Here is a 26029-nt window from a genome sequence, read left to right as displayed (position 1 = left end):
AATCAATCACATGTATTTAACCATCACTTGGTGCCAGGCGCTGTGCTCCACATGCTTAATCTCATCTCACAATTGCAGCATTGCTGTGGAGTGGGTATTATTATGACCACCTTTTCGCAGTTGAAGAAACAGAGGCTGAGAAGAGTTAAATAACATATTGGGTATGACCCTGAGCATTTAACCATGTCGTGAGGCTGCCTCCTTAGACAGAATAGGCAGCCCTGGGGGTCTACAAGTTCACAGTACAGAGGCATTGCAGCAGAGGCTAGGGACATCCGGCCACGGTGCTGCAAAGGAGACTCATGGGATTCAATCATCTTAAAGGTCTTCCCAACCCCTAGGGCATACAGAGCCACACACTCATTCAGCAAATATGCACAGAGTGCCAAGCTGTGTCCTAGGAGCTAAGAGGATGATGTTATCGAAGGAGGAGGAGGAAGAGAAGGGCGTGGAGGAGGAGGAGAGAGGAAAGAAAGGGGGAAGAGAGAAAGTAGGAGGAAGAGGAGGAGAACAGGAACAGCAACTAAAAATTTTTTAAACCATTTTTTTTAAATTCACATCACTATTAATATAATAGAGGCTACCTTACAGAAGTGAAAAAAATGCTATGAAAAAATATAGTGGGGCGTATAACCTAATCTGAGGAACCCAGGAAACTTTCTTCAGACTAGAAGGGAAGTGACTTTTTTCTTTTTTTTTTCAGCATCCATTTTTAAAATTTATTTTTATTTTTAGTAGAGACATAGAGATGAGGTCTTGCTATGTTGCCCAGGCTGATCTCAAACTCCTGACCCCAAGTGATGCTCTCACCTCAGCATACCAAAGTGCTGAGATTACTGGAATGAACCATTGCTTCTGGTCCTAAAATCTTGAAATAAGAGGATATGACCCAGGGTTAGTTTTTTTTTAGCTGTGACTGGCCCTTGGGGTGGACATAGGGTTTGATGTGGCTATGTGGGGTTTCCCAGGCCTGGCCGAAATGCCTGTACACTTTGGCCCTTGTAAGGATGGGAGAGCAGGCTGAAGCCACAGGCCTAGGGGAGGCCAGGGCCAGCTGGGCAAAGGTAAGGATTTTGCCCCCAGACTTGAGGATATGGCTGTGGGTCTGCTGCTCACACGCAATGCACCCACCTTGAGTTTGGGCACCTCCAGCACGGGCTCCACATCCATTATGACCCCCACAACCACAGCTGTTTTGTTCTTCCAGCCAGAAAGTTTCATCTTCCCCATCATCCGGGAAAGAGGCAGAGGTGGTCAGTTTTAGCGACTCATTAACATCGTCTTCAGCACAACGTGGTTGATGGTGGAGTTGGTTCATCTGGCCAGAAACCTGAACAGCTTGACCAACAGCCTTTGGTAGATGTCCTTCTGAGATGGGAGCATCGCTTGAGCCCAGGAGTTCAAGGCTGCAGTGAGCTGTGATCGTGTCACTGCACTCCAGCCTGGGCAGCAGAGTGAAATCTTGACTCAAATTAAAAAAAAAAAAGCCCATGGCGGGAGACTTTGGCTCTTTGAGGATCAGAAGGAAGTGTGGCAGGAGTCAGGCAAGAAGAGCTGACCCGGGCTGCTGCTGGAGAAGTAAGCAGGGGTTAGAAGCCATGTTGAGACTATTCTTAGAGCAAGGGTGGGGTTTTGAAGGATTTTAAGCAGGGTAGAGACACGAGATCTATGTCTTCAACGACTACTGTGATTGCTGTATGGTGCCTGCAAGGGAAGAGGGTGGAACCCAGGGGAGTCATTGCAAGGAGATCCCCGTGGAGGTTGGTACAGAATAGGAAATTGCCTTCTTTTGCATGGTTCATGTGGCACTGCCCATCCACACTGGCCCTGCACATCTTCTTGAAGGGAAGAAAACCCAGGTGGAGAAAGTAGAAGCTGGGCTTGGGAGCTGGGGTAGATCTCCACCAGCCTGACCCACCCAGCAGCTGTCCTTTCTGGTCTTCACTCTTGCTGTGGTTTTCAAATCTGCATTCAGCAACTGAGGCAAAGCAGCGGGTGCTTGGGGACCTTACGCACCCTTCTGTAATCAGTGACAGCTGCGCTGAGCTGCAGCCCCGAGTCTTCGCCTCCCACACTGCCCGTGCTTACGGTTCCTTCCCTGCCACCCAAGAAGAAGATGTAGGAAGCTGGAAGCTGGAAGCGAAGAAAAAGAAGGCTAGGCAGTGGCGAAGGCGCCGCAGAGAAGGAAGGTTCAGACACTTTTTGAATAAAAATTCTAAGTCAGATATTTATTCTAACGCACGAAAAAGTTAAGGATGAATGCAGTTCATGTAGATCTGGCAAATTATGCTACCAACCCTGAATTAGGAGAGCTCCGTCTACTCCTGGTTTCTGCCCCAACTTCCCTTTTCTCTCAGTTTCCTCACTCTCGAACAGAGTTAATAGCCGGCGTCGCTTTTATCGCACACACTCAGGCTGGAAGGAAGAGGGTTTGGATGGTTAAAACCTTGATGGAGAAGTGAGGCCGTGGTGTTGCCAGGACTGTTATCAGATGGCAGGGGTGGGAAAGAGCCAGCTTTTGTTTCCAACTGTCCACCATGTCATTCCATGCTTTTCACTGGAATTAAATCCTGTGTGTTCTAGAACTCTTTAGAGTCTCATTCTGCAGGGCTCCTCCTCAGTGTTTTTCCACCATGCAATCCCCACCTGTCCCTGTTCCATAAGCCCCCGATTCTTAAGATCTTTGTGAGGGAGACACTGCAGATGCATCTTCAATCAAGTCAGAGAGCACCCTTACCCATTCTCTGCTAAATTCAGTCAAGAAATCCCTCAAATACAAGTTGAGCATCCCTAATCCAAAAATCCAAAATCTGAAATGCTTCAAAATCCAAATTTTTGAGTGTGGACCTGATGCCACAAGTGAAAATTTTTACACATTAAGTAATTAGCACAAACCTTGTTTCATGCCCAAATTTTAAAAAATATTTTATAAAATGACCTTCAGGCGGCCGGGCACGGTGGCTCACGCCTGTAATCCCAGCGCTTTGGGAGGCGAAGGTGGGCGGTTCACAAGGTCAGAAGATCGAGACCATCCTGGCTAATATGGTGAAACCCCGTTTCTACTAAAAATACAAAAAATTAGCCGGGCTTGGTGGCGGGTGCCTGTAGTCCCAGCTACTTGGGAGGCTGAGGCAGGGGAATGGTGTGAACCCGGAGGTCAGAGCTTGCAGTGAGCTGAGATCCGGCCACTGCACTCCAGCCTGGGCAACAGAGCAAGACTCTGCCTCAAAAAAAAAATAAAATAAAAAATAAAAAATAAAAAAATAATAAAAAAAAAAACTTCAGGCTATGTGTATAAGGTGTATATGAAAAATAAATTAGTTTTGTGGTTAGACTTGTATCTCATCCCCAAGATATTCATTGTGTGCAAAATACGCCAAAGTCTGGAAATATAAAAAATCCAGAGCACTGCTGTTCCCAAGCATTTTGGATGAGCGATACTCAACCTATAGTAGTTGGCTAGTGTATTTGGGTTAGGGTTAGCCCTCAAATTGAGATACAGTTCCTGACCTTAAGGAGCTTACCCTTGTGCCATCCAAGAAAGGAGGCAAACCAGTGCTCCAGAAACATTTACACAGGAGAGGTGTTTCACAACCCGCAACGGGAAAACCAGTGACATAACCATGCGGGCAATGGAAGTTTTCTTTGTGCTTTGTGTTCTCTAGAAATGATTGAAGCCTGGCTCCCTCTGTCAAAGCAGTACATTCTCCCGCTGTGCTTCACCCGTGCTACATTCATTTCCCTCAAGCACCATCACGAAACCCTTTTAGTCATTTGTTCGTATGGTCACTGCCTGGTTCTCCACTAGAAGTAAAGCTTTTTAAGTTGAGAAACTATGTGTGTCTTGTTTAACGCTGTATCCCTAATACCGAAAACTCTGTCTGGCACTACGACATGCTCAGTACCTATTTGATCAACGGAATGCACGTTGTCTTTGTTGTTGTTGTTTTTTTAATTGTAATTGCCAATTGTCAGTCTCTACCCACCAGACTACAAAATTCAAGGGCAGGTATTTTGTCTGTGCTGTTCATTATGGTGTCTTCAATATCTGGAACCCACAGCACTGAAAAGGGTTTGCTGAGTGAATGAATGAATGAATGACAGAGATTAATATAGGCTGAGGCATCCAGGCATCCAGGAACTGACATTTACTGAGTACCTGTTCTATATGAGACACCCTTTTAGGCACTTTATTACTATGTTTTATGTTGCAGGGAACATGTTTAGACTAGTTTAGAACTCAACTTGAAATAATTTCCTGCATTAAGAAAAATTGGTTTTGACACATTCTTGTCATAGAAGTCAGCCTTTGTTCCCATGATGCTCTGAACAGCTGCAGTCCTGAGGAAGCCAGGGGAAGCTCCCCCTGCCTGCTGCTGAAACAGCTGGCCGGTGAACAGAGACCACCCCAGACCCTTCAGCTCTCAGCACAGCTGTGTGAGCAGATGGAGATTCTGCCACCCAGAGAATCCAACAGCTGAGAATAGAGTGGGTGGACTTGACCACTGGTATGACCTGTGCATGTCAACCCTAATGTGGAGAAAGGTTTTTCATCTCTACAGGTCAACCAATTAGCATGGTTTGACCTAGAATTCTTCAAAAGTTGTAGCAAGAGCCTTTCTTTATTGTCCCTGCAGCCAGGCACCACGAACACCACTCCAGCTGCTGGGATGCAAGAGGTCTGCGGGCTTGATTTTGCTATAACCGTCAGTTTCCACGCTTTTTTCAGCCCCTTGCCAGGTTACAAAGCCGAATTCCTAGACTTGTAGAATGTTGGAGCTAGAAGGAGCCGTAGAGATCCTTAGACTCTAGATACTTAGACGGAGGCCTCACTTGAGGGATGAGGACCCGGAAGCTCAGAGGAGCGTCCTCTTGGCCCAAGCTGCATGGCTGTGGATGGCAGCCAAAGGGCCAACCTCTTAGCTCTATGGCCGATGCTCTTGTATGAGTTTTGTTCTAAGTTGGGTTTGGAGTATTATCATTAGCAGTTCTATTGTTTTTACCCTTTGTCAAACAGCAGTAATTAGTGTGCTATTAATAATAGTATTGATTATTAATAACATTGATCAAGCAAGTCTATGTCAGACAAGGTGCTAGAGGTTGTGTTTAATTCAATGAAAACCCCTAAGAGTGGGAAGGACGCTGGTCCTAACCTGGAGGGACCCAAGGAAGTTTTCAGGGCATGGCAAATGTCTCTACCTTGGCCTGGGTGGTGAGTACATTGAGAAATACGTATGTAAAATCCATCCCGCTGTATACTTAGTACTTATGCTCTTCAAGTAGGTGATGTCTCCATTTAAAAAAATGAATGCAACTTATACATGCATAAATCTGCCACAGTAACTTTCTAAGAAGTAAGAAAAAAAGCCCTGGCCGGGCGCGGGGGCTCAGGCCTGTGATCCCAGCACTTTGGGAGGCCAAGGCAGGTGGATCACGAGGTCGAGAGATCAAGACCATCCTGGCTAAGATGGTGAAACCTCATCTCTTCTGAAAATACAAAAAATTAGCTGGGCGTGGTGGCACATGCCTGTAGTCCCAGCTACTTGGGAAGCTGAAGCAGGAGAATCGCTTGAACCTGGGAGGTGGAGGTTGCAGTGAGCCGAGATTGTGCCACTGCACTCCAGCCTGGTGACAGAGCGAGACTCCATCTCAAAAAAAAAAAAAAAAAAAAAAAGGCCCTAAGAGGTATCTTTATTATCCCCACTTTATAGATGAGGAAACTAAAAAAGTAATATTAACATAATTAATCATCGTATTAGCTCCTACATGCCAGGCATGAAGATAAGGGTTTAGGTACAATACCTTGTTCATTGTTTCTTTTTGCCATTTTAGCCACTTTTTATTGTGGTAAAACATACATGACAAAATTTACCATTTTCACCGTTTTAAAGGATTCAGTGGCATTAAGTACATTCACATTGTTGTGTAACCATCACCACTGTTCATCTGAGATTTTTTTTCATCTTCCCAGACTGATATGTGTTCTGATCTGGATTCTATCACCTTCTAAATGTGTGACCTCAGGCAAGTTGCTTAACATCTCTGAGATTCAGGTGCCTCCTCTTTAAATTGGAGGGCCTGAGGTGAACCACTCTATGGGGGGGATTGTGGCCACACGCAGGATGTGAGCGGTGGGCAAGAGTAAAGCTTCATCTGTATTTATAGTCACTTCCCATTGCTCGCATCACCACCTGAGCTCCACCCCCTGTCAGCTTAGTGACTGCATGAGATTCTCATAGGAGCACGAACCCTACTGTGAGCTGCGCATGCGAGGGATCTGGGTTGCGGGCTCCTCATGAGACTCTAATACCTGCTGATCTGTCACTGTCTCCCATCACCCTCACATGGGACTGTCTAGCTGCAGGAAAACAAGCTCAGGGCTCCCACTGATCCTACATTATGGTGAGTTGTATAATTATTTCATTATATATTGCAATGTAGTAATAACAGAAATGCAGTGCCCAATAAACGTCGTGTGCCTGGGTCATCCTGAAACCACCTTTTCCTCCCCTGCCTCATTCATGGAAAAATTGTCGCCCATGAAACCCTTCTCTGGTGCCAAAAAGGTTGCAGACCACTGCCTTACAGAATGTGGGCAGCCTAAAAACTAAGCTGGTGAGACTGAGACCAAAGGTATCTCCAGATTTGGGTTGTTACTAACCCATCAGGGACTCTCTCAGACACCCTCAGCAGGAATGGAGAGTGAGGTGGCCCAGGTGCTTAGAGACACAGAAAGGGAGCCAGAGAAGCCATTAGGAAACAGAGACGTGGCACAGGGAAGAAGAGTAGAGAAACCTGAGTCATGCGGTAGCAGCTTGAAGACAGGGCGATGAGTAAGGTGCAGGCATTTGCAGAGAGGGGGCAGTAATAGAGGTCACGAGGCTGGAAAAGCGTCTGGTGGGCAGAAACCAGGAGGCAGCTGGGAGAAAAAGAAACAGCCATGGGAGAAGCAGGGTGAGAGCGACCTGAAAAGTCTATCTGCAGCGTGGACAGTTCCAGGGTTGCTTTTGGTCCCTGCAGCTGCAGTGGCCTCCAGATCATCCATGGGCAGCCGCCGCCCACCATCTCAGCATGGTTTGGCGGGTGCATTTTAAAATGAGTTCCTGGCATCTTATAGAGATAAATAGGGCAAAAAGTAATAATAATAATCAGACATAGCCTTTACCCTCAGGGAGCTTAGTCTCCGGTTCTCATAAAAGCTGAGCTACTACAGTGCACACAAAAATCAGAGTCCGGTGGCTAAACTCATGTGTTTTATAATTGAGCAGAAATGGACTTAATTCCCAGCTCTGCCATTTGCTAACTATGTGATCTTGAAAGCATTTCCTGGTCTCTCTAAGGCTCCACTTCCTCATCTGTAAAAAGGTCACAAGAACAGCACCTGCACAACCAGGGCACTGGAAGAATTGAGGGAGGCAGAGCCTGCAGGGCTGGGCACGCACCTGGCATGTGAGGCTTCCGCGGACGGCAGCCTTTATTACCCAAGCTCATTAGACCAACAGGCATTTCCTCCATTCACCTGCATTACTATTGTGTGAATTCTGATTCCTCAGGTGCTGCTGTCATGCAGGAATTTGGCTCCTGAAGCAGGAGAGGGAGAGGAGACCAGGGAAATGGGGACAGCTACTCCCGGAAGTTATCACAGGGGAGAAGGGCTTAGAGCGCAACTTAATAAAAAGAGCCTCGCATCAATGCTTCCTGGGGCCCACTGGCACCCCCTGGAAGCTGCACATTCCCTCCCCAGCCAGGCCTCTGCTAGCAGCCTCTCTGTGCTAGAGGGAACCTAGGGACAGGGACAGCTGCAGGCAAGTTCCTAGAAAGTCCAGTGGAATGGATGTCATTCCTCTACTGTGAGTAATCGGCCCAAACAAAGCCCACTGGTATTTCCGAGTCCATTCCCAGTGCCCAGAGCTGGACCCAGTAGCTCAGCAGCTGCGAGGAGTGGAATGCAGATCTCGAGCTCGCTGCCCTAGATTCAGCCTTGGGAAAAGACTCGTGGCCCCAAGCAGGGAAGGCACTCTCAAGGTCATCTCGTCCATGCTCCCGCCTCTGGGCCCAGACATTGTGAGACGCGGGGCCTGGGGACCCACGGTAGCCCAAGCGTGGGGACCAGGGAGTCTGCGGGAGGATTCTGAGGATATAAAGTGGAGCCAGGAAAAGGATGTTCCTTTCTCCGTCACCTCCTTGAGCTTCCGTTCGAAGGAGTTGCAGGAGAGGGGAAAGAAGTCAGGAAAGGAAAAGCGGAGCCTCCGAGGTGCCTCAGCCCCGACTTCTCTCCTGCTCCTCCTCTGGTCTCGGGGCAGGCCAGCCCTGTCTGCCTCTTATCGCTTTCCTCGCTTCTGGGCCACCAGTCGGTCGCATCCACCATTTCTGGAAGTTCAGGGATAAAGCTATCCTTATTCTTTCGGAATAGCGGCAGCTGCTCTGTCAGTTCGGGGTGGCAGGGGTTTCCCTAACTGGGTTGCCGATAAGCCCAGGTCCCTCACACTGGGGAGGCAGGTCTTTGGCCTTAGCTCACTGGGTCACCCCAGCAGTTGTTCCAGGGAGGTCTTATCGCCACCTCTTGACAGACGAGGAAGCAGGAGCACAGCAACATGAAAGGACTTGCTCGAGACCCCTCGCCGGTCCTTCCACTGACGGGACACACCCGCGTCTCAAGGCTGATTTTCAAGGAACAGAAACTTCCACTGCTGCCTGTGCCTCGCCTGGCTCCCACCCAATATGAAAGAGTGGCACACTGATAGGTCACACGCCCCAGTTAATTGCTCCCTAGCTCCCACGGGAAAAGCCATAACGTGTCCTTTCCAAAATGGTGACTGTCATTTCCCCCAGCCTAATTTAAGGCTGGCATTAACATTCCCCAGAGTTAACCTGGGCTGTGCTCCTGTGCAGTTGCTGTGCAGAAATGTTTCCTCCGTGTGCATTGCCTGCCTGTCATTTCTTAGCTTTTGCAGAGTGTAAGCTGTGGTCCTGGGGGAACAGGGCAGTAGGTAGGGTTGGGGGTCCAAGGGTCAGTGGCCCTCAAACCTGGTACCCTGTAAACACCTTGGTCATTTTGAATTTACCAGCTCAGGAAAGAAGATTCCTTGCAAGCGCACAGTTGCCTGTGGTCAGAGGGATGATCTCAAAGTGCTCGTACTTCCTGGGCCAGCAGCCAGCTGCCTTGGATGGTCAGAAGGTGAAATTTGAATGCTGGTGAATGGGAGAGCGGAAGTTCAGCAAGGCTGAGTTAAGCCCATTCATGAAAAAGATCTGGTCTCACTTCCTTATTGCCAGGAGTCGTGTGTGAAGTGTGCGTGTGCGTGTGTGTGCGCGCGCGTGTGTGTGCGCGCGCATGCATGTGAGCTTGATTACTTTCTGCCTCACTTCTTCCTCCACCTCTACTCTTTTCTTTTTTTTCCTCTCTCTCTGAAAATCTTAAGTTCATCCTCAGGAAACTGCCCAAGAATGTGTATCTGGTCTGTGGTTTGCTGAAAAAAAGAAAGAAAGATTCATACAAAAGCAATTATCTCTCTCTTTCACCCTGTCTCTCTCTGTCTGTCTCTCCCTCTCTGTCTCTCTCTCTCTGTGTGTCTCCCTCTCTCCCTCTCTCTCTCTCTCTCTCACACACACACACACGCACACACAAATACACACACACGCAGTTTCCAGGCTGTGCTGCATGCGCCTCCCTGGCTGTTCTCCCATCCAGTCGTGTCTGGCTTAGGGAGGTGAAGTCATCTCTGGGTGGGAGATATCCCGGTCAAAGGTGCGGTGGGAAGGCCATCAAGATTGACCCACAGGGAAAAAATTCAAGGTTATCCAGCTAGCTCCCACCTCAGTGGATCACATGGTGCCTCTGGCAGGCTGTGCCTCTGGCTAGTGGCGTGATTCCCAGCCGACTAGAAGCCTGCTGTGTGGCAGGTACCTCCCCTGTTATCTGTGAGATGGAGGTGATCATGATAGCGGGCTCCTCGTGGGTTATTGCAGTGATGAAGGTGACACACACAAGGTGCTCAGCACAGCGTGTAGTCATAGGTGATCTTGCTGAATGCCTCCAGGGCAGGGGAATCACCAGCTCCAGGGCAGCCTGTCCCATTTTCAGCAACACAGCAAAGAAGTCACCAACCCTGCTGGGGTTTTCAAGTCTTGGGAGGAATCGAGGCACTTCCTTTTCCTTTAGAAACAGAAACCGAGATGCTGACCAAGACAAAGTATGCACCCAGTGCAGTTTGACCTACCCAGATTCACAGGGGCCTCGCGGACATGTGCCTAAGAAGACGCACCTCAGGGAAGGATATGACACCAGAGCCCTCGAAATGATTGACTGGAGCAGGTGATTTTGAGCCTCAAGTACTTTCAGTTGTGACTCTCAGACTCTGATCAAGAAGTGCTTACTGAGCAGCCACAATGATTTCAGAGTAATCTGGAAGGAGTGCACCTGTCCTTCCGCTGAGCCTCCTCCGTGGGTGTGGCAGGTAGAAGGGCACATAGGTGCTTTCCCCGCCTGTAGCCAACATCCCCTGGCTGTTGATGCCCTGTGAAATCTTTCTCGCTGATCCTGCACATTTGGAAAGCGCTGTCATGACAATTATTACTCACAACGTTCTCTTGCTGAGGGAGGATAGTCACTTGACATGTATTATTCTCCCCCATTTTACAGACATGGAAACAGAGATCCTGGTGGTGGAGTTTGAAGCTGCTGGAATTCTCCAAGCTGCTCTCCCTGCCTTTTAGGCTGTTTCTCCAAGTGGTGCCGGTGACACAAAGAGCTGTTCTTATCCTCTCTCGTCCTGAGTTATTATCCAGTGAGTCGAGCGGAAGTTTCTAACCACCCCTCAAGTTTCCTACCAAGGAACTTAGGGAGGTGAAGTCATCTCTGGGTGGGAGATCATCCCGGTCAAGGCTGACCCAGGGGGAAAAAATTCACTGTTATCCAGTTAGGTCCCACCTCAGTGGACCACATGGTGCCTCTGGCGGGCTGTGCCTATGGCTAGTGACGTAATTTCCAAGCTGTAGGAGGCTGCTGTGCGGCAGGTACCTCTAGGTAATGTGCCATCCCACATCCATGCGCTTGGTTTGCCTTGACCCTGGCTTTGGCCATGTGATTAACGTCCGTCGGGCGCTTCCTAGAACACCAAGGAGTGGACACTGAGGCTGCAGACCCCAGGTGGAGAAGGATGGGCTCCCAAATAAGGATTCTCTCTCACTGCCTTCTTTTCCTTCCCCCTCCCTTCCCCAAACCATCCATCGATAGTGAAAGAGAGGAAACATCTGGTCTGGGTTCCTGTGTCAGGGGGCTTGTAGGAAGAGATGGTTGGAGGTCTTGGAACCCTGAAATAAACCAACGGTTCAGCTGCCATCCTCCCCACCCACCATCCTGTCTTCCTCACCCCACCTTCATATCAGCCATCCTCCCAGCAACAGCCTGCACGGTGCCACCACCCAGCAGACAGCTGCTGCTGCCAGTTCCAGAAACGAGAGAGATCCATGACCAAAGTGAGGCTCCAGAATGTCTCTGTCAAGACAGTGGAGATGCTACGGTCACAGGGCCAGGGGACCAGCAGCGGGGGGTGGGACTGGAGGGACACCTCTGCACATACTTCCAAAACTCCGTAAAAGAAGTCTTCCTCCAAACATCCTCTTCTTCCTTCCCTCACTGATCATCATGAACTATCTTTTATGGAATATTTCCTCCATGCCACGCACTTAAACAAATTATCTTGTTTAATCATCGTAATGGCCCTACAGGGTTGGTATTCATTCTCTTCTTACAGATGGAGTCGAAGCACAGAGAGGTTAGTAAATTGGCCAAGTTCGTACAACTCTTGAGTGGCAGAGCTCGGATTCAAACCTTGTCAAATTCCGAAGTTCAGGCTCTCAGCATCGACAACAAACTGTCTCTCTGATGACTCCTCAATCCTTTGTCTCCCAGTTAGGCACACCAGGATTTAATCACCATCTCAAAAAGACTGGTCTCATTCAGCTGTCCTCTTCTTCCTTCCTTCATTCACTTCAATCACGCATTCGTATACCAAGTAAAAGACTTACTGTCTACCATGTGTGTGCTAAACACTGAGAAAGAACAAAATATTTTCAACTCCATTCCTCTACTAGAGATGTGATCGTTTGGGAAGCATGATCGATGGCACAGCAGAGAGTAAATATTCCCAGACCTGAGAGCAAGAGGGATCACCTCATTAGCTCTGACCTCTTCTCGCCTCCCTGCCTCCCGGTTCGCTCTGTGGCTTTGAAAGATGAATACCCGGTAAGCCTCAAGAGTGAGGGATGTGATGTGGTGGTTGTTCAGAGAAAGACAAGGTCCAGGGGCTGCCTGGCCTTGCTGTAGGGGTGGGGCTCCAGCAGAACCTTGAGTGATGGCTGGTGACGCTCTTCAGCCACAAGCATAGGCGCAAATGCTTGATGCCAGTTGGAGGAGCAGTAAATCCAAGAGACACTGAGAAAGACAGACCATGTGCAGGAGAAGCTGTGGTTTACAGGCAGAGACGAGATTATAAAGGAGTGTTGGGGTCTTGTTGGGTGGGGTCCCAAGTGGCTGCTGAGTGGCTGGCTTTATTCCTGCATGCCACGGAGAGGTCACACTTCCTATCGTGTGTCAGGATGTCATCTCCGGAAGAACAGAGGGAGGAGGGTGGGCTTAGTGACTGTCCTGTGGCTGCAGCCCCCATGAGGCTGCAGATGCCATAGTTTCTGGGTATGCTAGAGAGTTGATGAGGAGCCTGGGGTTGGCAAACCTGGGTTTGAAGCCAAGCCTCACTGTCACTAGTAGAGGTGAGCTTGAGCAGGTGTTTTAACGCCTCCAAGCCTTGCTCTGTTACCTATAAAATGAGCCTACTAATACCTACTCTACACGCTTGTTGTGAGAGTTCAATGAAATATGGGTGTCGAGAATGTATTAGTAGCATAGTGCCTGGTACATCAAACACTTCTGCATAGGCAGCTATTGGCCCAGATTGTCCTCCTATCCTGGTGTCTGGGTGATTGGCCAGTTTACTAATTGGTTAAAGAGTATGAAAATGTCCAGCAACTAGTGTGACTGGATTCTTACAGACTCTCCCTCATTCATTTTGTTTTGTTTTGTGTTTTTGAGACAGAGTTTTGCTCTTGTTGCCCAGACTGGAGTACAGTGGCACGATCTTGGCTCACTGCAACCTCCGCCTCCCAGGTTCAAGCAATTCTCCTGCCTCAGCCTCCTGAGTAGCTGGGATTACAGGCTCCCACCTCCACACCCAGCTAATTTTTGTATTTTCAGTAGAGACAGGGTTTCACCATGTTGGCCAGGCTGGTCTCAAACTCCTGACCTCAGGTGATCCATACATCTCGGCCTCCCAAAGTGCTGGGATTACAGGCGTGAGCCATGGTGCCCACTCTCTCCCTCTATTCTTTTTTTTTTTTTTTTTTTTTCCTGAGACAGAGTCTCTCTCTGTCGCCCAGGCTGGAGTGCAGTGGCACATTCGTGATCTCGGCTCACTGTAAGCTCCGCCTCCCGGGTTCACGCCATTCTCCTGCCTCAGCCTCCCGAGTAGCTGGGATTATAGGCACCCACCACCACTCCCAGCTAATTTTTTTTGTATTTTTAGTAGAGATGGGGTTTCACCATGTTAGCCAGGATGGTCTCGATCTCCTGACCTCGTAATTTGCCCGTCTCGGCCTCCCAAAGTGCAGGGATTACAGGCGTGAGCCACCGCGCCTGGCCCTCTCCCTACATTCTTAAGAGGTCACCTAGGAAAATGCCTCCATGTTCTGTGATGTTGTGTTTTGGCTGGGGGTGAGGTGGACTTCTCTCCACCAACAGAAAACCCTCAAGCAGCATAATGGGCCGTCAACATCTTGCTAGAACGCTGCACAACAGTGTGCACGCACACAAACACACACACAGCCTCAAAAAACAGCTTGCCTGATGAATGAAGCCTTAGCATATGTAGAAAGAGAATATTTCTCAAAGACATACCATGGATGTGCATACGGGTGGATGGTACATACATTGGACACTGAAATGCACCCTTTTCCCATCTACTGTGCCCCAGATATTTGGAAATGAAGGGAATAAAACTGCTCTTGGAAACCATGAAATGAACACACAATGCATCAGAGCCAAACTTGCAATCACTCAAGAAAGAATGATTCTCAAGGCATCGAGCCCCCTGGAAGTTAATTGAAAGGCTGTCTACAGAAAAGATGGTCAGTCCTTAGGGAGAGGTAGGTCAGTAATGACAACACCGAAAAGGAGAGTCCTCGAGAAAACCCAGAGCCCTGACCTGGAGGAAGAGGACATTGGTCCTAAAGGTGCCTGTGTCTTTTTTGTGGAGATGGGCACTCAGGTTATCATCACCTGATACGATTATGCATTTTAATTTTCCAACTAACCTCAGTGTTTTCACTCTGTACTCAGCGAGCAGCCATGTGACTGTAACCTGGCTTCCCAAGTACTTGGTCCTCAAGGAGAGAATGGGTGTTAGCCCCTCGGCAGTTCCATTCCGATGTCCACGGCTGGCTGGTAGGGTAAGTCAGCATCCCCCACAGCAGTCCCGTCCGCCCTGGGCCACTGCTAGGACCCAGCATTTGAACAGTAGGACAGAGGGCTACAGGCTGGCCCAAGTCACACTGCGATGAGCTGGTCTTCCTAGGAAGCTCCCAGCCTTTCCGTTCTATGGCGCTGTCAGACTGTACCTCTCTATTTCAAAACCCATCAGAATACATCAAAGCCCTGCCTGTTAGGTAAGTATTATTATGCTCAATTTTATAAGCAAGGAAATAGAGATTCCAAAGGGGTAATTAACTTGCCCAAAGGCACTTAACCTAATAAACCAGCCTGGATTCCAAACTTGTTCTGACTCTAAAGCCTGTGTTCTTTTTCTTACTTCATGAGGCCCCTGACTTCAAGGACTTTCCTCTCCAGTGTATCTTTAAGTAAGAGAGTGTGTGTGGGAGGTGAGGTGGGGGAGAGGGATGAGAATGGTCCCCTGCCTGAAGCTCCCCTCTGTGACTGAGAACCCAGTCTGTAATCTCTTCTTCACTTTTTTTTCCTTTTGAGACGGAGTCTCGCTCTGTCGCCCAGGCTGGAGTACAGTGGCGCCATCTCAGCTCACTGCGACCTCCACCTCCCGGGTTCAAGCAATTCTCCTGCCTCAGCCTCCTGAGTAGCTGGGATTACAGGCATGTGCTACCACGCCCGGTTAATTTTTATATTTTTAGTAGAGATGGGGTTTCACCATGTTGGTCAGACTTGCCTCGAACTCCTGACCTGGCGATCCGCCTGCCTTGGCCTCCCAAAGTGCTGGGATTACAGACGTGAGCCACCATGTCCGGCCTCTTTTCTTTCAAGGGTAGGATGGGGACAGCATTAAGGGCTACCTCTATCTCCAGCAACATTCTCAGGTGCTCCACAAGGAGGAGTGGAAAATGATGTTTAGGAGTGAGCAGTGCCTGTCCCTCCTTTTGTTGCTCAAACTTCCACACCTGCAGTCACCCTCACTTCCCCAAGATGCTTCCAGGTGGATGGAGGACTGATGACCCTGACTCCAAGCCAAGAGGACAGGGTTAGTGCTTCATCCCTTTCTCCCAAATACCATCCTGTTTGAACAACTGATTTTCATTCAGTTTCCACCTTAAAACACAGAACACTATCAAACCATTGAGGTCACCTGTGTCTCTCTCCTGAATCCTACTGAACTCCCTCACTCTCAGATATTTCTGAAATACCTACTTATAAAAATAGTTTTGGCCGGGAATAGTGGCTCACTCCTGTAATCCCAGCACTCTGGGAGGCCGAGGTGGGCAGATCACCTGAGGTCAGGAGTTCGAGACCAGCCGGACCAACATGGTGAAACCGTATCTCTACTAAAAATACAAAAATTAGCCAGGTGTGGTGGCGGGAGCCTGTAATCCCAGCTACTCTGGAGGCTGTGGCAGGAGAATCACTTGAACCTGGGAGGCAGAGGCTGCAGGGAGCTGAGATCACACCATTGCACTCCAGCCTGGGTGACAAGGACAAAACTCCATCTCAAAAAAATAAAAATAAACAAATAAATAAATGTTTAAATTTGCATATTCTAATGACCAATGATGTTGAACACCTTTTCAAGCACTTTTTTGTAATTTGTGTCTCTTCTCTTGGGAATTTTCTGTTGGAATCTTTGTGCCTCTTTTTTATTGGATTCTTTACTTTCTGATCATCGTGTTGTGCGTGTTCTTTATATATTCTAGATACCAGTACTTTATCAAATATTATATATATAAAAAACAAATATTTTCTCTCATTCTGTGACTTGTCTTTCTAGTCACCTAATGTTAGCTTTCAAAGAGCAGAAGTTTTTAGTTTTGTTGAAGCCTATTTTATTCCTTTTTTCTTTTACAGTTAATGCTTTCGGTGTCTTCTAAGACACCTTGAATAACCTAAAGTCACAAAGATTTTCTCCTGTTTATTTTAGAAGTTTTATAGTTTTAGGTTTTACATTCAGGTCTCTGATTCATTTTGAGTTAGTGTTTATATATGGTGTGAGGTCTGGTTTATTCTTTTTTCATTTGGGTGTCTAAATGCGCCAGCACCATTTTTGTTGAAAAGTCTGTACTTTCTCACTAAATTACCTTGATATGTTTGTCAAAAATGAGTTGACTACATATGTGTGATTGATTTCTGGGTTCCCTATTCTTTTCCATTTATCTATGTCTCTATTATACCATAGACCAATACTACAATGTCTTGATTGTTGTAGCTTTCTGGTAGGCCTTGAAATTAGGATATTGTTCATTTTTTGATGTTTATGTAAGTGGAATCATACTGTACATATTCTTCATTTACTTTTTTTGCAACGTTAATTTTGAGATCTATCCGCGTTTGGTGATAAATCTATCTATCCATCCAGGTGATGCATACCTCCAATCTCTTCATTTTCATAATTGTATAGTGTTCCTTTGTGTGTCTATACCGTAATTTTGTGTCATTCTACTGTTGGTTGACACGTAGATTGCTTATAGATTTCAGCTGTCTCACACTATGCTGTGTGAACATTTGTGTACATGTTTAATAGTGTACATGTTCAAAGTTTCTCCCAGGTTAGAACCTAGGTATGGAATTACTGGGTCTCCAGGTAGCAAGGTTCATATGCCGTGAGCCTTCGCCTGTGCTAGAGAAGACCAGACCGTTTTCCAAAGTCTCATACCCATCTTCACACCTGGCAGCAGTGCACGAAAGTTTTCAGTGTTCCTCCTTATCTAGGCTTGGTGTTGGTAGACTTTTTAACTTAAAAATCCCACTTTGTGAGCTGGGTGCGGTGGCTCACACCTGTAATCCCAGCACTTTGGGAGGCCGAGGTGGGTGGCTCACGAGGCCAGGAGATCAAGACCATCCTGGCTAACACGGTGAAACCCCATCTCTACTAAAAATACAAAAAATTAGCCGGGCGAGGTGGCGGCGCCTGTAGTCCCAGCTACTCGAGAGGCTGAGGCAGGAGAATGGCGTGAACCCAGGAGGTGGAGCTTGCAGTGAGCCGAGATCCGGCCACTGCACTCCAGCCTGGGTAACAGAGCGAGACGCTGTCTCAAAAATAAATAAATAAATAAATAAATAAATAAATAAATCGCACTTTGTGGTTTCAGTTTGCACATCCCTGGATATCAGAGAGGTTAAACATCCTTTCTTAGACCCTTTGGCTTTCCTTTTACATAAAACACCTGTTTGTGCTTTTTGCTTATTTTTCTATTAAGTTGTGTTTTTCTTACTGATTAGATGAATTCTTTACATATTCTGAATACTAATACATTTCTCAGTCTGTAGCTTTTTGTTCCTTTAATGGTGACTTGACCAGAAGTTCTTCATTTTAACATGATCAAAATTATCAATCCATTCTCTTTTGTTATTTTACATAATGTGCTCTGTTTATAAAATCTTGCCATATCTTAAATTCATAAAGATCCTTGCTAGTGTTTTCTGCTAAAAGGTCTAAAGTTTTGACTTTTGTATTTACCTTTTAATTCATCTTAAGTTTTAAAAAATTGCATATATTGTGTGAGCTATGGATGCAATTTCACATGGAAAACGAGTTGTCCCAGCACCATGTATTGAATACTGTGTATTTTCCCCACTGAGCTTCAATGACCATTCTGTATTATATCACATTTCTAAATATGTATGAATTGGTTTCTGAACTGTATCATGTTCCATTGGTCTATTTGTTCTTTTATCAGTATCAACTGTCTTAACTACCATAGTTTTATTTTTGTTTTTTGTTTTTGGAGAGAAGTCTCGCTCTTGTCCCCCAGGTTCGAGCGCAATGGCTTTATCTCGGCTCACTGCAACCTCCACCTCCCGGGTTCAAACAACTCTCCTGCCTCTGCCTCCCAAGTAGCTGGGATTAAGGCGCCTGCCACCATGCCTAGCTAATTTTAGTAGGGACGGGATTTCACCATGTTGGCCAGGCTGGTCTCGAACTCCTGACCTCAGATGATCCGCCCGCCTCGGCCTCCCAAAGTGCTGAGATTACAGGCGTGAGCCACCGCGACCGGTCAGCCATAGCTTTTGAATAAGTCTTGATGTTGAGTAGGATAATCTCCTCCCCTTGACTTCTTTAGGAGTTACTCAGCTATTCCTGGTCTTTTGTGCTTCAGTTAAATTTTGAGATCAGACTGCTACATTCTACCAAAACGAGAAACAACCCAACGCTGGTGTTTTTGTTGCAATTTCACTGAATCTAAAAAAAAGAAAAAATCAAACTCAGGAGAATTTGCGGTGGCTCATGAGTGAATCTTCCTACGCCAGCCGTGGCTTGTCTCTTCGTTTTATGCAGTCATTCCAAATGAGATTTCAAAACTTTCTGTGTTTTTCCTCATAAAAGGCTGGCACATCTGTACAATATTCCTTGGTATCTTATTTTTTGTTTCCCTTGTGTTATCTTTTTTTTTTTAAGTGAATTCCCTGGTGGTGCATAAAAATGAACTTTTGTATTGTGATCTTTTATCTGACAACTTTGATAAACTTCCCTATTCATCTTAGTTTTTTTGTTTTGTTTTGTTTTGAGACAGGGTGTCGCTCTGTTGCCCAGGCCAGAGTGCTGTGGCAGAATCTCAACTCACTGCAGCCTCAACCACCTGGGCTCAAGCAGTCCTCCCACCTCAGCCCTGAAAGTCGCTGGAACTACAGGTACGCACCATTGCACCCGGCTAATGTTTGTATTTTTTGTAGAGATGAGATATCATTATGTTGCCCAGGCTGATCTCGAAGTCCTGAGCTCAGGTAGTCCACCCACCCTGGCCTCCCAAAGTGCTGGGATTACAGGCATGAACTACCATGCCTGACCTCATCCTACTAATCTGACTTAAAAATACTTTAGGTTATCTCTTTCTTTCCTTTCCATTTCTTATAACTTTCCGTTTCCTTTTCTTTCATATTGTACTGGCCAGAATTTCCAGCAACATTGAACAAAGCAATGAAATAATAGCCTTGGCCTGCTATTGATCCCAAAGAGAAATTTTAAAATATTTTACTATTGAATATGTAGTTACAACAACTGTGTGTGTGTGTGTGTGTGTGCGCGAGCATGTGCACACGCATGTATGCATCCACACACGTAAAACCCGTAACAGGTTAAGTCACCTTTGATTCCTAGTGGGGCAAGAATGGTTATCATAAAGAAATACTGAGGCCAGGCGCGGTGGCTCACGCCTGTAATCCCAGCACTTTGGGAGGCCGAGGCAGGCAGATCATGAGGTCAGGAGATCCAGACCTTCCTGGCTAAAACGGTGAAACCCCGTCTCTACTAAAAATACAAAAAATTGGCCGGGTGTGGTGGCGGGCGTCTGTAGTCCCAGCTACTCGGGAGGCTGAGGCAGGAGAATGGCGTGAACCCGGGAGGCGGAGCTTGCAGCGAGCCAAGATCGCGCCACTGCGCTCCAGCCCAGGCGATAGAGCAAGACTCCATCTCAAAAAAAAAAAAAAAGAAATATTCAATGTTATTCAACACTTTCTGCCTCTATTGAGATGATCATATGACTTTTCTTCTTTTAATGAACTGTCAAGTGGTGAACTACATTTAGAAAGGTTCTAATGCTAACCTGTTTTGCATTTGTGGAATGAATTAAACTTGGTCTTCATTGATTATCTTTTAAACACATGGTTAGTGTCAATATGCTAATGTTGTATTAAGGAGTTTTGCGTCTGTGTTTGTTAGTGAAATGGTTCTGTGATTTTTTTTCCTACAACTGTGTCTAATTTTAGTATCAAGCTTCTACTGGTCTCATAAAAATGACTGGGGGAGTTGTTTCCTTTTCTTCTACTCTATAGAAGAATTTAAATAATACTGGAATTATCTTTTTCTTTGATGTTGGACTTATCTCACCTACAGAATCACCTGGGATTGATTTTTTTTGTTTTTTTGAGACGGAGTTTCGCTCTTATTGCAGGCTGCAGTGCAACAGCATGATCTCGGCTCACTGCAACCTCTACCTCCTGGGTTAAAGTGATTCTCCTGCCTCAGCCTCCCGAGTAACTGGGATTACAGGCATGCGCCACCATGCCCGGCTAATTTTGTATTTTTAGTAGAGATGGGGTTTCTCCATGTTGGTCAGGCTGGTCTCGAACTCCCAACCTCAGGTGATCCACACCCACCTTGGCCTCCCAAAGTCCTGGGACTGCAGGCATGAACCACCACACCCGACCTCCAGTCCTGATATTTTCTTTGTAGAGAGATTGTTAAGTGTTCATTACCTCAATTAAATGGTTTTAAATAGTTATATTCAGGATTTTTACTTCCTCTTGAACCTTTTGGCAATTAATATTTTGCTAGCCATTTGTCCCTTTTTTTAATTTTCAAATTTATTGGCAATAAATGTCATTATTTCCTCATTATATTTTAATTCCCACTTCATCTGTAGTGTATTAATTTCCTAGGATTGCCTTAACAAAGTACCAGAAACTGGGTGGCTTAATGCAATAGAATGTGTTATCTCATAGTTCTGGAAGCTAGGAATTCAAGCTGCAGGTGTTGAAAGAGTTGGTTCCCTCTAAGCACTCTGCTCTGTTCCATGCCTCTCTCCCAGTTCTGCTGATGGCTGGGGTCTTTGGCATTCCTTGGCTTGTGGATCCATCACTCCAATATCCACCTTTATCTTCACACGCTGTTCTCCCTGTGTCTGTGTCAACCTCTTCTCCTCTTCTTACGAGGACATCGGTTACAAGGGATTAGAGCTCACCTTATTGACCTCGTCTTAGCTTGATGACAGGTGCAAAGACCCTGGTTTTCTTTTTTTCTTTTTTTTTTTTTTTGAGACAGAGTCTCACTCTGTTGCCCAGGCTGGAGTGCAGTGGCGTGATCTCAGCTCACTGCAACCTCTGCTTCCTGGATTCAAGTGATTCTCCTGCCTCAGCTTCCTGAGTAGCTGGGACTACAAGTGTACACCACCACACCTGGCTAATTTTGTTGTATTTTTAGTGGAGACAGGGTTTCACCATATTGTCCAGGCGGGTCACAAACTCCGGACTTCAAGTGATCTGTCTGCCTCAGCCTCCCAAAGTGCTGGGATTACAGGCGTGAGCCTCGGTGCTCTGTTTTCTTAATAAGATTACATTCATAGGTACTGGGAGTTAGGAACTCTACATAGTTTTTGAGAGGATACAATTCAGTCCCTGATAAGTAGTGAAATCCTCTTTGTCATTACTAATCTTGCCATTTTTTTGCCTTTTCTCTTGATCTCTTAGTTACCTTTGCTGGCGGTTTTCAATTGCATGCATATTTTTAAAGAAACATTTTTCAGCTTTGTTAATTCTATTTAATTTTTTGCTCCTATTTCAGTAAATCTGCTCTTTATTAATTCATCCCTTCTATTTTTAAAAAGATTATTCTTTTGTTTATTCAAATTTCTTAATTTGGATGTTTACCTTGCTGCTCTTCATTCTTCTTTCCTAATATATTAGCATACATGATATATATTTTCCTCTAACCATCTCGAAACACTTTATTCCCTGAATTTAAAGATGAAACATTATCTTTATCAATCAGTATTAAGTATTTCCTCATTTCCATTACGATTTCCTCTTTGACTCTGAAGCTATTTAGAAGTGTGTCTTTGAATTTCCAAACACAGGATTTCTTTTTACTCCTCTTTTTGTTATTGATTTCTTAAATTCTTTGGAGTCAAAGTATGTAAACTGTAAGATACTGGTTGAAATTTGTTGAGACTTGCTTTATGGCATACTATAGAGACAATCTTCTGAAATGCTCCAAGTGTACTTCAAAAGAATGTGTCTTTTTTATTTCTTGGGTACAAAATTCAATATACATCCATTAGATCAAGCTTATTAACTGCATGTTCAAATATTCTAAAATCTCTGGTTTTTCTGTTGCTTGAGCTATCAAATAATGAGAGAGGATATTAAAGTTTCCCACTACGATGTAAATTTGTCAGGTTTTCCTTGTGGTTCTTGCAATTTTGTTTTATATATTTTGAAGCTGTGTTACTGATTACATACAAGTTTAATACTATTATATTCTTCTGGTGATTTGAACTTTTTATTCTGTAGTATCTCTCTTTATGTCTACTAAGGCTTTTTGCCTTATAGTGAAATTCGTCTGATATTAATATGATTATTTAGCTTCCTGTTTTAATACTCTTTATCAGACATCTTTTTCTGTGTTTTACTTTCTTTCTTTCTTTTTCTTTTTTCTGAAACAGGGTCTCTCTCTGTTGCCCAGGCTGAGTGCCACGGTGTGGTCACAGCTTACTGCAGCCTCGACCTCCCTATCTCAAGTGATCCTCCCACCTCAGCCTCCCGAGTAGCTGGGACTGTAGGTGCTGACCACCATGCCGATCTAATTTTTTATTTTTTGTAGAGACCAGGTTTTGCTATGTTGCCCAACTGGTCTTGAACTCCTGGATGCAAGCAATCCTCCTGCCTTGGCCTCCCAAAGTGCTGGGGTTACAGGCCACTGCACCTGGCCATTTTTGTTTTCAAAATTTCGGTGTCTTTATGCTTTAGTGTATGACTCTAGAGAACAGAATAAATTAGATTTTCAGATCCAGCCTAGCCATATTTTCCCTTTCACAGAAGAGTTTTATCAATAATTACTACATTCTTATAAATAGAACTTTAGTCCATTTACATTTATAGTGGTTACTGATACAACAATATATTTCTACCATATTATTCTTTGTTTCTTCCCCTTCCTTTTTGCTTTTGTTTGTTTCTTTAAAACATTTTTATTCCGGTTTTCCTTCTACTAGTTTGGAGGTTATACACTCTATTTCTATTATTTAAGTGGTTATTTAACTTAAAACATAAAGTTAGTAGTTATACTCATCTCGTGAATGGAAGGACCTTACCAAGTTTCATCCATATTTGCACCCCACTCCAAATTTTATGCTTCTTAAATCTATTTCAGTTCTGTTTCTTAACTCCCCTGAGTTACTCATTATTATGACCACTTTGTTCTTTGTCTAGATTTACTCACGTGTTGGTCTTTTCCTCTGTCACCTCTCCTCCTTGCATCTCAATTCTTCCTTCTGGAATCATTCTTTTTCCTGAAATATACCCCACTCTAGAAATTCCTTTACTGAGGATCCAGTAGTAAATTCAGCTAGCTTTCATTTGTTGAAAATATCTTAACTTTATCCTCATTCTTGAGAGATCGCTTTGCTGGGTATATACATCTAAATTGAGAGATAACATTTTCTATTATCCAAGGCTGTTCACCATGTAAAAATCCTTAAAAAGTCCAGAATGAAAGGCTTCTGTGCCTTTCTTCACAAGACATGCAGAAACATGAGAGACCCATGGAAAATTGTCTCCTAATAACTTCAAAATCAAAAGTTTAAAAAACATCTAATGAAAACAAATGGAAGTCCTACGAATGGTGCTTCTACGTCTGTGTTAAAAATGAGAAGCTGAATTACAGAAAAGGTAAGAGACTTGCCTACATCCTACTATTAGAAGAATCAAAACGAAAACATGCAAGTCGCCTAAAGCCCCAGCCTCATCCCTGGACTCTCTGCCCACAGAGGCCCATCACCAAGTTGTCTGTGCCTCCACATCATGCAAACCCCTGGACCACAGTGGGCCCCCCTGACGCAGGGTCCCGGTTCTGTTACTGAACTGATGATCTAACCTAAGTGTCTCCTGCTGTGTTATCTGTTATCCTGTGTTCAGGGCATAGAAACTCTCTTCCTTGCGGTGTGTCTTCTAGGCTTGAAATTCTTCAAACCACGTGTCTGAAAAAAAATTCTGAAAACATTTGCCCAAGGGGGAAAAGAAGGAAACGCTGAAAATGATCAAGTGAAAGAAGGAACAGGGAGTAAAATGAGCCATCCTTGATCACTCTTATTCTCAAAAGGCCGAGCAAAGGGTCCAAAGACCCCAGATCACTCCCCCTGAAAAGGGGAGCTACACCCAGGCCTGCTGCAGGTGAATACTCCACTGCCTTCTGTGGTGACATCCTTGAAAGAGAAAATGGAGCTCAAGGCCTGGAGGGCTGTCCTCCAGCAGGGAAGGCCTAGTGAGATCCCTCATCTAGGGCCATGCTTTCAAATGTTAGTGAGCCTGAGGATCACCTGTGGGCAGGGATGGGAGGAGTGCAGATCTCTGGGCACCACTCTCAGTGTCTCTGATTCAGCCGGCCGAGGTGGGGCCTGAGAGTCTGCGTTCCTAAGAAGTTCCTAAATAATGTTACTGATGAGTAGGGGATCACACTGAGGGCCTGAGTTCTGGAGGTAGCGTAGATTAGGGCCGGAGTACACTTATCTCCACAAGCTCTGATTCCAACACTTGCCAGGGGCTTGGTGAATGTGTGGTGAGTGCCTGAGTTGGGAGCTACGTTCTTTTACCTCCTGTCATCTCAGTGTCCTCATCTGGATAACAGTCCACCATTAAAGGAGAGAGGCTGAGGATATCTAGTACTCAGACCGGGGAGTGTGTCCAGAGAACAGGGGACAGATGGCCTCTTTCCAGTGTGCTGTTTGATTCTCCCACTGCCTTTCAGGCCTGCCCAGCTCTGAACGAAAGGAGAACTAAGAAATGAAGGAGAAGTGAAGAAGAAACAGGAGGGCAACTGGAAGTGGAGAGTCACCAACATTAGAAACCTTAAAGAGAAAAAACAGAAGCAAGCCTGGAAGCTGAGCAGAGGTCATAGTGACAGAGCCCAGGCAGAGCTGCAGAGTCCGGTCAAGCCTAAGGAGGAGGGAAGGACAGGAGAGTTAAGGCCCAGGTTTCACAAGCAGGAGAGAAAGCTGAGGCTGGCCAGCTCTGAGTAGAGCCCCACAGCCCAGCCAGATGGTAGCAACCAGCCTGGCTCTCCTTGTCTATCCTACAGTCGGCAGCTCCCTTGCCATCGGGCTCTTCCTGGCTTGCAGCTGCTCCCAGACACTGTCTCCTGGGGAAGCAGCTGCTGCTTCCCCTTCCTGAATGGAGCTGCTCATGCTTTCCACCAGTCTCTACTGGTCCAGTCCTGTGGGGAGACACACGCACCCACACACGCATACGCACACACATGCAAGCATCCATAGCTGCATGTGATCACGGAGTTCTCTCTCTTCCTTCTTTCTCCCTCCAACCACCCTCGCCCCGAGCAATGGCCCCAGCTGGTCAGCCACCAGCCCCTGCCAGCCTCTCTCTCCCATCCCCAGCATCCTGCTTTCAAAACCTAAGACTTCGTATTTCACGGGGCTGTCCCCAGGAAGAGGACCCAGGTTGTCCCAACTAACACGAACGCCCCGTCCCCAAGATGGTGGGTGGGAGGTGGGGGAGGGGATGGCAACTCTGCAGACTGCAGTTGATTTGCTGCTCCGTAGAGGACCCAAAACTTTTTCTTAAAGGGAAAAATGCAGAAAGGCCCCAATTCCTGATTGGCTATCAGCTGGACACTGGAATGCCTCCATTACCGTATATGCTCACATATGAGATGCTGCAGCAAAAGAAAAGTATCCTATTTTCCAAGCCATGGTGGAGTAAAAATAGCAAAATAGCACATTTATTTCCCCATGAAGATCCTGTCTCTCTTCCTAGTCTCCACCCCCCAGGCATGACGATTGCCCTAGAAATCCTGGT

General features: G+C 46.0%; 2 long non-coding RNA genes across 2 annotated transcripts; both read left to right on the top strand.

Annotated features, from left to right (window-relative positions):
* Positions 1–6046: 6046 nt before the first annotated feature.
* Positions 6047–10608, top strand: LOC139356580 (uncharacterized). The gene is made up of 3 exons (XR_011608606.1): positions 6047–6402; positions 9069–9178; positions 10163–10608. It is a non-coding gene; the product is annotated as an uncharacterized lncRNA (long non-coding RNA).
* A 43-nt stretch (positions 10609–10651) lies between these two features.
* On the top strand, positions 10652–14953 carry LOC105484145 (uncharacterized). Its single transcript, XR_988782.2, has 3 exons — positions 10652–10787; positions 12097–12247; positions 14028–14953. It is a non-coding gene; the product is annotated as an uncharacterized lncRNA (long non-coding RNA).
* Positions 14954–26029: the final 11076 nt, after the last annotated feature.

This window comes from Macaca nemestrina, chromosome 10 (assembly GCF_043159975.1).
Source record: "Macaca nemestrina isolate mMacNem1 chromosome 10, mMacNem.hap1, whole genome shotgun sequence".
Lineage (NCBI taxonomy): Eukaryota > Metazoa > Chordata > Mammalia > Primates > Cercopithecidae > Macaca > Macaca nemestrina.
This window is presented reverse-complemented; position numbering and strand designations above follow the sequence as displayed.